A 12,367-nucleotide genomic window follows, 5' to 3' on the forward strand; every position below is an offset into this window, starting at 1 on the left:
AAACTGAAAAATTTGAGAAGAAATAAAAATAAAAATGACTACTGTTACTATTATTCTAATTTAAAATTCTATAACACAACTCTTTTAATTATAGCTTTAAGGTAGGGAGGCAAACTAACCTCCCTACCTTAGTTCACAGAAGTCTTAGTTCACAGAGTCTTAGTTCACAGAAGACTCAGCATGAATGATACCTCAAAACCTTGAATTTCTTCTCCACATCACACTATTGCTTTCAAATAGACTCTCTAGCTTTATTTATTTAATGAGTTTAAACCTTGCTGTTGACATACAGTATGTTCTAATCAGGGTAATTAGCCTGTGTGAAAGTTTAGACATATGGTGAGGATAGGGTGAATGCAAACCATAAGAATGTCTTACTAGGTCACATAAAATACTAGGGTATGTCATCAGCAAGCTTATTATTTATTTTTATTTTAAATAGAGTCTCCCTATGTTGCCCTGGCTGGTCTTGAACTCCTGGGCCCAAGTGATACCCCTGCCTTGGCCTCCCAAAGCTAGGATTACAGAAGTGAGCCATGATGCCTGGCCTCAAGCTGATTATTTTGCAGGGATTTGAGGCATGTTGGGCAAAAAGGAGTCCTCTTTGTCCTCCTCTTCCTCTACCTCTTCTCTTCCTCTTCTTCAATCAGATTTCAGGGTACCAAAAAGTAACCAAGAAAAATGATGATAACCAGAGAAGAAAAAGATAATTACAAGAACAAGGAAATGCAAACTGGTTTAACTAATACCTGATTCAGAGCTTCCCATGCAAACCCAAGTATTCGGCTTTCATATCTAAAGAGATCATGTTCCCTTGATTGAAAACATAAAAATGAAAACAGAAACAAATCAAAGCTTCTCTAAATATTCTAAACACTTAGTTGTAATATTATAGTAGAAAAGTACCCAGTCTTGTGTAAGATACACAAATTAATTCAGCTTTACTCAAAATGTTGGCAAGTGTACGAAAAATAAGAGGTAAATTTGTCAGTGAAGTGAGGTGTTATGTTAACACACAAATCTGCTGCTCTTGCTTAGGTAGAACAGTCCCAGAATTGGCACCTAATGATAATGTGAGAATAGAAACAAGAAATGTAGAAAACAGACACCAGAGTTTACCTTCCCCTTAAGCAATTTAGATTATGGCTTTAAGCATATATCATAACGCATATGTTAAGAAATATCTTGTATGATACATATGTTTGAAATACTTAAGTTAAATTTTAATCCATATGCTTTGCTAATAAAAATGCTAGCATTTATACATGGTGGTATTGTGGATATGAAATAATGGCTAAAATGGCTCAAGGATTTTCTTAGGTTTTGTGTATATGAACTAAGCATTTTGTTAATAATGTTTCTTTTTAGTTTCCAATTTTCTAAAGTCTAAATTGACAGCTGAGGAGCTGCTTTGGTTTTCAAATGAATGATAGGTACCAAAGAGGATATGACTAAAATAGTGAGAGAATGCATTAACACATATGGGATGTATGCTTTTCGCCTGAATAACAACACTACCTCCGTTCCAAGAAGTAGCACTTTAGATTGATATAGTCTATTGTATATCTCTGTGGGCTGCAAACACAGATATTTTAATCTTAGGAAATTTAAGATTATGAATTTTTGTATGCCCACTTCTGGAAAGTAGGCAGATTTTTCTTGAAAATAGCAGGAATCTCATTAACTCCTTTTACTTAAAACCTGTAAGTGACTTCAGAATGTGCTCTCAAAATATAAATCTAGTGATAAAATATCCTCAGTGATAATGTTATTCATTCAAATAAATTAAGCCAAATAAAATCTCAAGAGCCCTCCTCTTCTTCTTCTTTTTATATCAATAAAGCTATACCTGCATTAAGACCATTAGAAAAACTCAAGAGGCAATTTCAGAGAGTTATCTGGTCACTATGTTACCCCTACATACAAGTTAGAAGAATGAGAAATCTGAAAATCTTAGCATATAAAATTTGATAACCTTTAGCTAAAAGAGCTAAGAAACTTCAAAAGGTATCCACTTTTGCCAAGCAAAAGTTTTCTCTTAAGCAGTTACTGGAAGGCTTATTAAAATTTCTCATCCTTAAAAAAACAATAAGAGAAGTCAAAATACCACATAAACAAAACAAAGGAAACTTTTCGGGGAAAGAACTCACTTTGTCTTCAAGGCACTTCTTCCTGTGATTTAAACAGTATGAAAGGAGGATGTATGTCGATTATTTTTCCTCCAATCCATATGCATGTCAACTCCAAAAGGAACAGAAAGTCACCAGCACCATCTGAAGATCCCTTCCAACTGCATGCAGATTTTTCAACTTTGCAGGAGAAAATAGGAGGGTCCCTGCATTTCCTTAAGTCTTACGACATGCACATGACTCCTTCTGGGCTGAAAAAGCACTTCTTGTAAATTTTTACTTGAAACTATGAGTAACAAATTCTCTGCAGGACATCCTTAAAGGGAAATTTTGCTAGGATTAACATTCGAAATATCTGGCTAAGCTCCAAAAAGTTTAAAATACACAACATTCGTACAGACACATACACACTTGAGAAATTTCCACTAACTAGTCTAAATTAAGGGCATATTTATAAAAATAATACTCTAAAAGGATGATGTATTTTCTGTTTCCTCAATCTGTTTTTGGTTTTGTTTTGTTTTCTGGTGGTGATCAGAACCCTTCTTTTAGGTTAGAAATGTCTGAACTGCTGAGCTTTTCTTTTGGACTGTCTGGAAAGAGAGGAGGCTCCATGTTCTTACCTGCAAAACTATTGGTGCCTTGAGAGATGACCCCCAGGGTTGTGGCCTCTATCACTGCCTTCTTGGGAAATTGAGGAACTCTGAGACTTGGGTTTGGATAGAATAACTCAAGGTAGTTTCCTGCTCTCTGCACTTGCAGTGTGGACTCAGCCTTTCCTGCTCTGCGTGCTTCCTGGTGAGTGGGCCACAATTGTGACATCACATCCATGGCTATATGATTTCATAAAGCATAAACTCATTAGGTCTTTTGAAATCTTCAAAACAGGAGAAGTGGCTGTCAAGACTTCTCTTGACAGAGATGCCAAGAGTTGGATCTGAAGAAAGTTTTGGATATTGAACCGATCCACAATAGGTATTCTCACACTGATTCATAAATCAAGTGACATTTCCTCTTAGGATCTCATTTGAGGCCACTTCTTCAGTTTGGAAGGCAGGATGAGAGGAGAAATTCTGCCTTATTTCCAGACCAAACTGAAACTGTCCTTGTTTTAAGTGCTAAAGGAATGAAATATTAATATCTTTTAAGGTCAAACTTGGGTATATACAGTCAAAGAACTTAAGCTAGGGAAACACAGAGCCGGTTAGCTGTGTTTTGTTATTCACTTGACTTTAATGATTAAGACATTATGAAAATGAATGCATGGTGATTAGCAACAATAAATTTTGATTCAGCCAAAGGACACAAGTATATTTCCTTAGTAATAGATTTTAAACCTTAGGACACCACTGCTAAAAAGGTGCTACCTGTATTTTCCTTGTTTTATGGGCAAGGAAAGCAGTCTTTGAGAGGTAAAAATGCCTGGGACCATTACCCTCTTTATTTGTTACCATGCTTCCTGAGAGGATGATCTACATTCACCAAGTCATTCCAAACCTGCTACATTCTGAGCCTCCTTCTACCTCCCAAGTTTTTACAATCTGTCTTTCACTGAAACCACTCCAAAAAAAAAAAAAAAAAAAAAAAAAAAAAAGCTTCATTAAGATCACGTACAACCTTGACTAGCCATCCAAAAAGCATGGTCTTCCATCTTACCGAAGAATTCTTACCTCTGGCCATGTCTGTTTCTTTTTGAATTATCTTCCATTGGTTTTGCTATTTTACACTCTTCTGATTTTTTGGTTGCTCTTAGCATCCTCAGCCTTCTCTCTATTCACCTCACTCTTCCCTAGAGCTTTATCTTCTGTTCAGTATGCTTCTCTGAAGGCTCTCCATTATGTTCTGCATCAAAACAAAGAAGAATTATACAACATAACTCCCAAATGTGTACTCTCATCTGATACCACTCTTTAAGGTTCCAGATCTATATCCCACTATCTATTAGACAACCTTATCTAGAGGTCTCCAGGCATCTCAAACTCAACAGTCCCAAATATCCTCTTGGTCTTCTCCCCTTTCCAAACTTATCAGTTTGCTGTATTTCCTACTTCAGGGAATGGTACATTCATCCACCCCTTATCTTAGACTATCCCCTTACCTCATCTATTCTCCACCATCCCCATTATTGTCCAACTTCTGTAGGTTCTAGTTTGTTAAATGATCTTGCTCAAATTTGTCCTCATCCCTGCATTCCATGTTTCACATTTCTTACTCCGATTATTCTGTCAGCCATAAAACAACTGGCATCTGTCTCAACCTGGTCCCTTTCTATCCTTTTCTACAGAGCAATATTTTTTAAAATGTTTGTCAAATTATAAAATACATGCTTGCAGAAAATCTGGAACAGAAACTGAAAAACAAAGAAAATGTAAAATGACTTGCAATCTAAGACAGCCCAGACCAAATCTTTGCATACCTCTTTAGACTTTGTATCATTTATATATTAATGATACAAGGAAATGCTTACTTTTTGTGCACGTGTGTGTGTGTGTGTGTGTGTGTGTGTGTGTGTGTATATATATATATATATAACATAGTTATCCAATATATTTAATTAGAAAACCAAGACCACATTGGAAAGACTTGTAGAAAGTACAAGATGTTTTTCTTTCCCATTGCTAGGATTATGGTTGAGCCCCCATAACAAAAGGCAAATTAATAAAATTATATAAATTATTTAATGTCACTTTTATGTAACATGGGAGGTTTTCAGAAATGAAGACTCAAGAGATAAAAGTGTGTATTTATTTTTATTGCATTTTAGGTTTGGGGGTACATGTGAAGAACATGTAAGATTGTTGCATAGGTACACACATGGCAATGTGGTTTGCTGCCTTCCTCCCCATCACCTATATCTGGCATTTCTCCCCATGTTATCCCTCCCCAACTCCCAACCCCCTGCTGTCACTCCCCTATTTCCCCTCCAAGACCCCAGTGTGTGATGCTCCCCTCCCTGTGTCCATGTGTTCTCACTGTTCAACACCCACCTATGAGTGAGAATATGTGGTGTTTGATCTTCTGTTCTTGTGTCAGTTTGCTGAGAATGATGGTTTCCAGGTTCATCCATGTCCCTATAAAGGACATGAATTCATTGTTTTTTATGGCTGCATAGTATTCCATGGTGTATATGTGCCACATTTTCCCTGTCCACTCTGTCATCGATGGGCATTTGGGTTGGTTCCAAGTCTTTGCTATTGTAAACAGTGCCACAATGAACATTTGTGTGCATGTGTCCTCATAATAGAACGATTTATAATCCTTTGGATATATACCCAGTAATGGGATTGCTGGGTCAAATAGAATTTCTGTTTCTAGGTCTTTGAGGAATTGCCACACTGTCTTCCACAATGGTTGAACTAATTTACACTCCCACCAACAGTGTAAAAGTGTTCCTATTTCTTCACATCCTCTCTAGCATCTGTTGTCTCCAGATTTTTTAATGATCGCTATTCTAACTGGTGTGAGATGGTATCTCACTTTAGTTTTGATTTGCATTTCTCTAACGACCAGTGATGATGAGCATTTATTCATATGTTTCTTGGCCTCATAAATGTCTTCTTTTGAAAAGTGTCTGTTCATATCCTTTGCCCACTTTTGAATGTGCTTGTTTTTTTCCTGTAAATCTGTTTTAGTTCTTTGTAGATTCTGGATATTAACCCTTTATCAGATGGGTAGATTGCAAAAATTTTTTCCCATTCTGTTGGTTGCTGATTCATGCTAACAACTGTTTCTTTTGCTGTGCAGAAGCTCTGGAGTTTAATTAGGTCCCATTTGTCTATTTTGGTTTTTGTTGCCAATGCTTTTGTGTTTTAGTCATAAAGTCCTTGCCTATGCCTATGTCCTGAATCTTTTTGCCTAGATTTTCTTCTATGGTTTTTATGGTGTTAGGTCTTATGTTTAAGTCTTTAATCTATCTGGAGTTAATTTTAGTGTAAGGTGCCAGGAAGGGGTCCAGTTTCTGCTTTCTGCAAATGGCTAGCCAGTTTTCCCAACAACATTTATTAAACTGGGAATCCTTTACCCATTGCTCGTTTTTGTCAGGTTTGTCAAAGATCAGATGGTTGTAAATGTATGGCATTGCCTCCGAGGCCTCTGTTCTGTTCCATTGGTGTATATCTGTTTTGGTACCAGTACCATACTGTTTTGATTACTGTAGTCTTGAAGTATACTTTGAGGTGAGATAGTGCGATATTTTCAGCTTTGTTCATTTTGCTTAGAATTGACTGGCTATGCAGGCACTCTTGTTGTTCCATGTGAAGTTTAAAGTGTTTTTTTCCAGTTCTGTGAAGAAGGTCATTGGTAGCTTGATGGGGATAATGTAGAATCTGTAAATTACTTTGGGCAGAATGGCCATTTTTATGATATTGATTACTCCTAACCATGAGCGTGGAATGGTTCTACTTTTGCTTGTGTCCTCTCTTATTTTGTTGAGCAATGGTTTGTAGTTCTCCTTGAAGAAGTCCTTTACATCCTTTGTTAGTTGTATTCCTAGGTATTTTATTCTCTTTGTAGCAATTGTGAATGGCAGTTTGTTCTTGATTTGGCTCTCTTTAAGTCTGTTATTGGTGTATAGGCATACTTGTGATTTTTGCACATTGATTTTGTATCCTGAGATTTTGCTGAAGTGGCTTATCAGTTTCAGAAGATTTTGGGCTGAGAACATGGGGTCTTCTAAATATACAATCGTGTCATTTGCGAATAGAGACAATTTGACTTCCTCCTTTCCTAATTGAATACCCTTTATTTCTTTTTCTTGCCTGATTGCTCTGGCTAGAACTTCCAGTACTATATTGAATAGGAGTGGTGAGAGAGGGCATTCTTGTTAAGTGCCAGATTTCAAAGGGAATGCTTCCAGTTTTTGCCCATTCAGTATGATATTGGCTGTTGGTTTGTCGTAAATAGCTTTTATTGTTTTGAGATACGTTGAATCAGTACCTAGTTTACTGAGGGTTTTTAGCATAAAGGGCTGTTGAATTTTATCAAAGGCCTTCTCTGCATCTATTGGGATAATCACGTGATTTTAGTCTTTGTTTCTGTTTATGTGGTGAATTACATATATAGACTTGCAGATGTTGAACCAGCCTTGCATCCCTGGGATAAAGCCTACTTGATCATGGTGGATAAGCTTTTAGATGTGCTGTTGCAATCAGTTTGCAAGTATTTTATTGAAGAGTTTTGCATCTATGTTTATCATGGATATTGGCCTGAAGTTTTTTTTTTCTTGCTGAGTCTCTGCCGGGTTTTGGTATCAGGATGATATTGTTCTCATAAAATGATTTGGGAAGGATTCCCTCATTTTGGATTGTTTGGAATAGTTTCAGAAGGAATGGTACCAGCTTTTCTTTGTATGTCTGATAGAATTCAGCTGTGAACCCATCTGGACCTGCACTTTTTTTGGGTTGTAGGGTCTTAATTGCTGCCTCAACTTCTGTCCTTGTTATTGGTCTATTCAGGGTTTTAACTTCTTCCTGGTTTAGGCTTGGGAGGATGCAGGTGTCCAGGAATTTATCCATTTCTTCCAGGTTTACTAGTTTATGTGCAGAGAGTTGTTTGTAATAATCTCTGATTTTGGTTTGTATTTCTGTGGAATTTGTAGTGATATCCCCTTTATCGTGTTTTATTGCATCTATTTGATTATTCTCTCTTCTTTTTTATTAATATGGCTAGTTTTCTATTTTGTTGATGTTTTCAAAAAAGCAGCTCCTGGATTTATTGATTTTTGAAAGTTTTTTTTTTGTCTCTATCTCCTTTAGTACTGCTCTGATCTTGGTTATATCTTTTCTTCTGCTAGCTTTTGAGTTTTTTTGATCTTGCTCTTCTAGCTTTTTCAATTCTGATGATAGGGTGTTGATTTTAGATCTATCTTTGCTTCTCATGTGGGCATTTATTGCTATATATTTTTCTCTAGACACTGTTTTAAATGTGTCCCAGAGATTCTGGTACATTGTGTCTTAGTTCTTGTTGGTTTTGAAGAACATCTTTATTTCTGCCTTCATTTCGTTGTTTATCTAGTAAATATTCAAGAGCCAGTTGTTCCGTTTCCATGAATTTGTTCAGTTCTGAGTTAGTTTCTGAATTCTGAGTTCTACCTTGATTGCACTGTGGTCTGAGAGACTGTTTGCTATGATTTGCATTCTTTTTGCATTTGCTGGGGAGTGATTTACTTCCAATTATATGTCAATTTTAGATTAGGTGTGATGTGGCGCTGAGAAGAATGTATATTCTGTAGATTTGGGGTGGAGAGTTCTGTAAATGTCTATTAGGTTTGCTTGGTCCAGGTCTGAATTCAAGTCCTTGATACGCTTGTTAATTTTCTGTCTCATTAATCTGTCTAATATTGACAGTGGAGTGTTAAAGTCTCCCACTATTATTGTGTGGGAGTCTAAGTCTCTTTGTAAGGCATTAAGAATTTGCTTTATGTATCTGGGTGCTCCTGGATTTGGTGCATACATATTTAGGATCGTTAGCTCTTCTTGTTACATTGATCCTTTTAACCATTATGTAATGTCCTTCTTTGTCTCTTTTGATCTTTATTGGTTTAAAGTCTATTTTATCAGAGACTAGGATTGCAACTTCTGTTTGTTTGTTTGTTTGTTTTTCTCTCCATTTGCTTGGTAAATCTTCCTCCATCCCTTAATTTTAAGCCTTTGTGTATCCTTGCATGTGAGGTGGGTTTCCTGGATACAGTACACTGATGGATTTTGGCTTTTTATCCAATTTGCCAGTCTGTGTCTTTTGTTGGGGCATTTCACCCACTTATATTTAAGGTTAATATTGTTACGTGGGAAATTGATCCTGCCATTTCGATGTTAGCTGGTTGTTTTGCCCATTAGTTGATGCAGTTTCTTCATTGTATCAATGCTCTTTACCATTTGGTACGTTTTTGGAGTGGCTGGTACTGGTTTCCTTTCTATTTTTAGTGCTTCTTTTGGGAGCTCTTGTAAAGCAATCCTGGTGGTGAAGAAATCTATGAGCAATTGCTTGTTCATAAAGGATTTTATTTCTCCTTCACTTATAAAGCTTAGTTTGGCTGAATATGAAATTCTAGGTTGAAAGTCCTTAAGGCTGTGGAATATTGGCTCTCACTCTCTTCTGGCTTGCAGGGTTTCTGCTGAGAGATCTGCGGTGAGTCTGATTGGCTTCCTTTTGTGGGAAACCTTATCTTTCTCTCTGGCTGCCCTTAGCCTTTTTTCCTTGATTTCAACTCTGGTGAATCTGACGATTATGTGCCTTGGGGTTGCTCTTCTTGAGGAGTATCTTTGTGGTGGTCTCTGTATTTCCTGGACTTGAATATTGGCCTGCCTTGCTAGGTTGGGGAAGTTTTCCTGGATAATATCCTGAAGAGTATTTTCCAGCTTGGATTCATTCTCTCCCTCACATTCAGGTACACCTATCAAACGTAGATTAGGTCTTTTCCCATAGTCCCATATTTTTTGTAGACCTTGTTCATTTCTTTTTACTCTTTTTTCGCTAATCTTGCCTTCTCATTTTATTTCATTGAGTTGATCTTCCACCTCTGATATCCTTTTTCTGCTTGGTCCATTTGGCTATTTAAACTTGTGTATGCTTCATGATGTTCTTGTGTTGTGTTTTTCAGCTCCATCAATTCATTTATATTCCTCTCTAAGCTGTTTATTCTCGTTAGCATTTCATCAAACTTTTTATCAAGGTTCTTAATTTCTTTGCATTGGGTTAGAACATGTTCTTTTAGCTCAGAGAAGTTTCTTATTACCCACCTTCTGAAGCCTGTTTCTGTCAATTCATCAGACTAATTCTCCATTTAGCCTTGTTCCCTTGCTGGTGAGCAGTTGTGATCCCTTGGAGGAGGAGAGGGGTTCAGGTTTTGGGTATTTTCATCCTTTTTATGCTGGTTTCTTCCCATCTTTGTGGGTTTATTTACCTGTGGTCTTTGTAGTTTTTGACTTTCAGAAGGGGTCTCTGAGTGGACTTCTAGTTTGTTGATGATGAAGTTATTTCTTTCTGTTTCTTACTTTTCCTAACAGTTAGGCCCCTCTGCTGTAGAACTATTGGAGGTCTACTCCAGACCCTGCTTGCCTGGGGATCACCTGCAGTGCTGCAGAACTCTAAGGGTTGCTGCCAGTTTCTTCTTCTGGTATCTTTGTCCCAGAAGGATCCCTGCCAGATGTCAGTCTGAGCTCTCCTTTATGAGGTGACTGTTTGGATATATGGGGGTCAGGGAGCTGCTTGAGGAGACAGTATGTCTTTTATAGGAGCTCAAGTGCTGAGCTGTGAGCTCCGTTGTTCCATTCAGAGCTGCTGGGCAGGCACGTTTAAGTCTGCTGCAGCAGAACTCATAAACGTCTTTTTTTTTTTTTTTACCCAGCTGCTCTGTCCCAGGAAAGTAGGGCTTTATTTATAAGTCACTGTCATGCTGCTGCCTTTTTTCAGGGCTGCCTGCCCAGCGAGGAGGCAGCCTAGTCACAGTCAGCCTACAGAGGCTTTGCTGAGCTGTTGTGGGCTCCGCCCAGCTGCTGTGTGGACTTCCTTGCAATCCTGTGTATAGGGGTATAATTAGAACTGCCTCAGCAATGGTGGGCCACCTCTGTAATGGCGGACTCTCTCTGTAATGGCAGACTGCCTCAGCAATGGCAGGCTGCCTTGGCAATGGTGGACTACCTCGGTAGTGGTGGACTTCTGCGGTAATAATGGATGCCCCTTCGCCACAGAGCTGGACTGTCCTGGGTTCAGCTGTGCTTGCTGTGAAAGTCTTAATCTGGAGCGTTTCATATTGCTGTTTCTGTGGTGGTGGGACTACCTCAGCCTGATCACCTGGCTCCCTACCTCAGACCCCTTTTTTTTCAGTTCTACGGGCAACTCTGTTTCCCAGGCATCCCAGTCACCAGTTGAAATGGCACCCTGATTTGTGTGATTTCTTGTACATAGACCTGCTGCACTGGCTGAAACAGCTGATGGAGACTCATGGCAGTTTTTCGCCAAGGAATCTCCTGGCCTAGCTCCCTGTTTTTAGTCGCCTTTTTTTTTTTTCAGTTGAATGGGTGACTCTGTCTCCCAGGCATTCCAGTTGCCAGTTGAATGGCTCTCGGATTTGTGTGCGATTTTGTGCAGAGACCTGCTCCAGCTGAATCAGCCGCACTGGGGGCTCATGGCACTTTTTTACCCAGAAATCTCCAGGCCTGGCTCCGTGTTTCAGTCCCTTTTTTTTCACTTCAACAAGCGACTCTGTCTCCCAGGCATTCCAGTTGCCTGTTGAAAAGGCGCCTGGATCTGTGTGATTTCCCAAGCAGTGACCCACTGCACTGGCTGAAACAGCCACATTGGAAATTCATGGTGCTTTTTCACCCGGGAATCTCCTGGCCTGGCTCCCTGTTTCAGTCCCCTTTTTATCAGTTGAATGGGTGACTGTCTTCCAGATGCTCCAGTCACCTGTTGAAAAGGCACTGGGATCTGTGTGATTTCCCATGCAGTGACCCACTATGCCAGCTGAAACAGCCACACTGGAGATTTGTGGTGCTTTTTCACAAATTCCACCTGGGAATCTCCTGACCTGGCTTCCTGTTTCAGTCCCCTTTTTATCAGTTGAATGGGTGACTCTGTCTCCCAGGCGCTCCAATTGCCAGCTAAAATGGTGCCCAGACCTGTGTATTTTGTTCGGAGACCTGCCATGCTGGCCAAAACAGCCACGCTGGTGACCTGTGGGGCTCCTCTGCCTTAGAATCTCCTGGTCTGTGGGCAATAAAAATCCGTCTGGAAATGTGGCATCCACTCAACCTCTGTGTTCTCTCTGGGAGCTGCTATCCAGAGCTGCTCCTAATCGGCCATCTTGGATCAAACGTGTATTTTTATGCTTCGATTTGATGAAGAGTGGATAGTCGTGGAGAAGTATGGCTGGCCAAAGGGGATATAATGTGTTCCTTTCTTCCAGGCATAGAGACGTCTCTTGAATTAAGGTCTTATGACCTGCCTCAGGAGAGAAGGGCAAAGGGAAGGTGGGAATGACCACCTTGCTTCTGGGATTTTCTCAAACACCAAGGTGCCGTATTTTGGGATAGTACGTCCTGAACCCCATTATAAATCTTTATTCTTTTTTCACTTAATATACTGCAATTTTCCAAGCCAATAAAATATTTTTTGAATTGGCTGTAAAAAATAGTTTTGATATAGTGAAACACATAATGGAATACCACTCCCTTTTTCTCTCTCTTTTTTTCAGTACCAAAAGATACACTCAGCACTTATAACATACAAATCACAGGACT

General features: G+C 38.9%; 1 protein-coding gene across 1 annotated transcript in view; it reads right to left on the reverse strand.

The window, feature by feature from the left end:
- The window catches only part of FHL5 (four and a half LIM domains 5), a 60,285-nt gene extending 57,896 nt beyond the window's left edge, over positions 1–2,389 (reverse strand). The window contains exon 1 of the mRNA XM_003922920.4: positions 2,151–2,389. The gene's annotated coding sequence lies outside the window, so the exon portion shown is untranslated. The remainder of the gene's footprint in view (positions 1–2,150) is intronic.
- Positions 2,390–12,367: the final 9,978 nt, after the last annotated feature.

Source organism: Saimiri boliviensis, chromosome 4 (genome assembly GCF_048565385.1).
Source record: "Saimiri boliviensis isolate mSaiBol1 chromosome 4, mSaiBol1.pri, whole genome shotgun sequence".
In the NCBI taxonomy this organism is placed as follows: Eukaryota; Metazoa; Chordata; class Mammalia; order Primates; family Cebidae; genus Saimiri; species Saimiri boliviensis.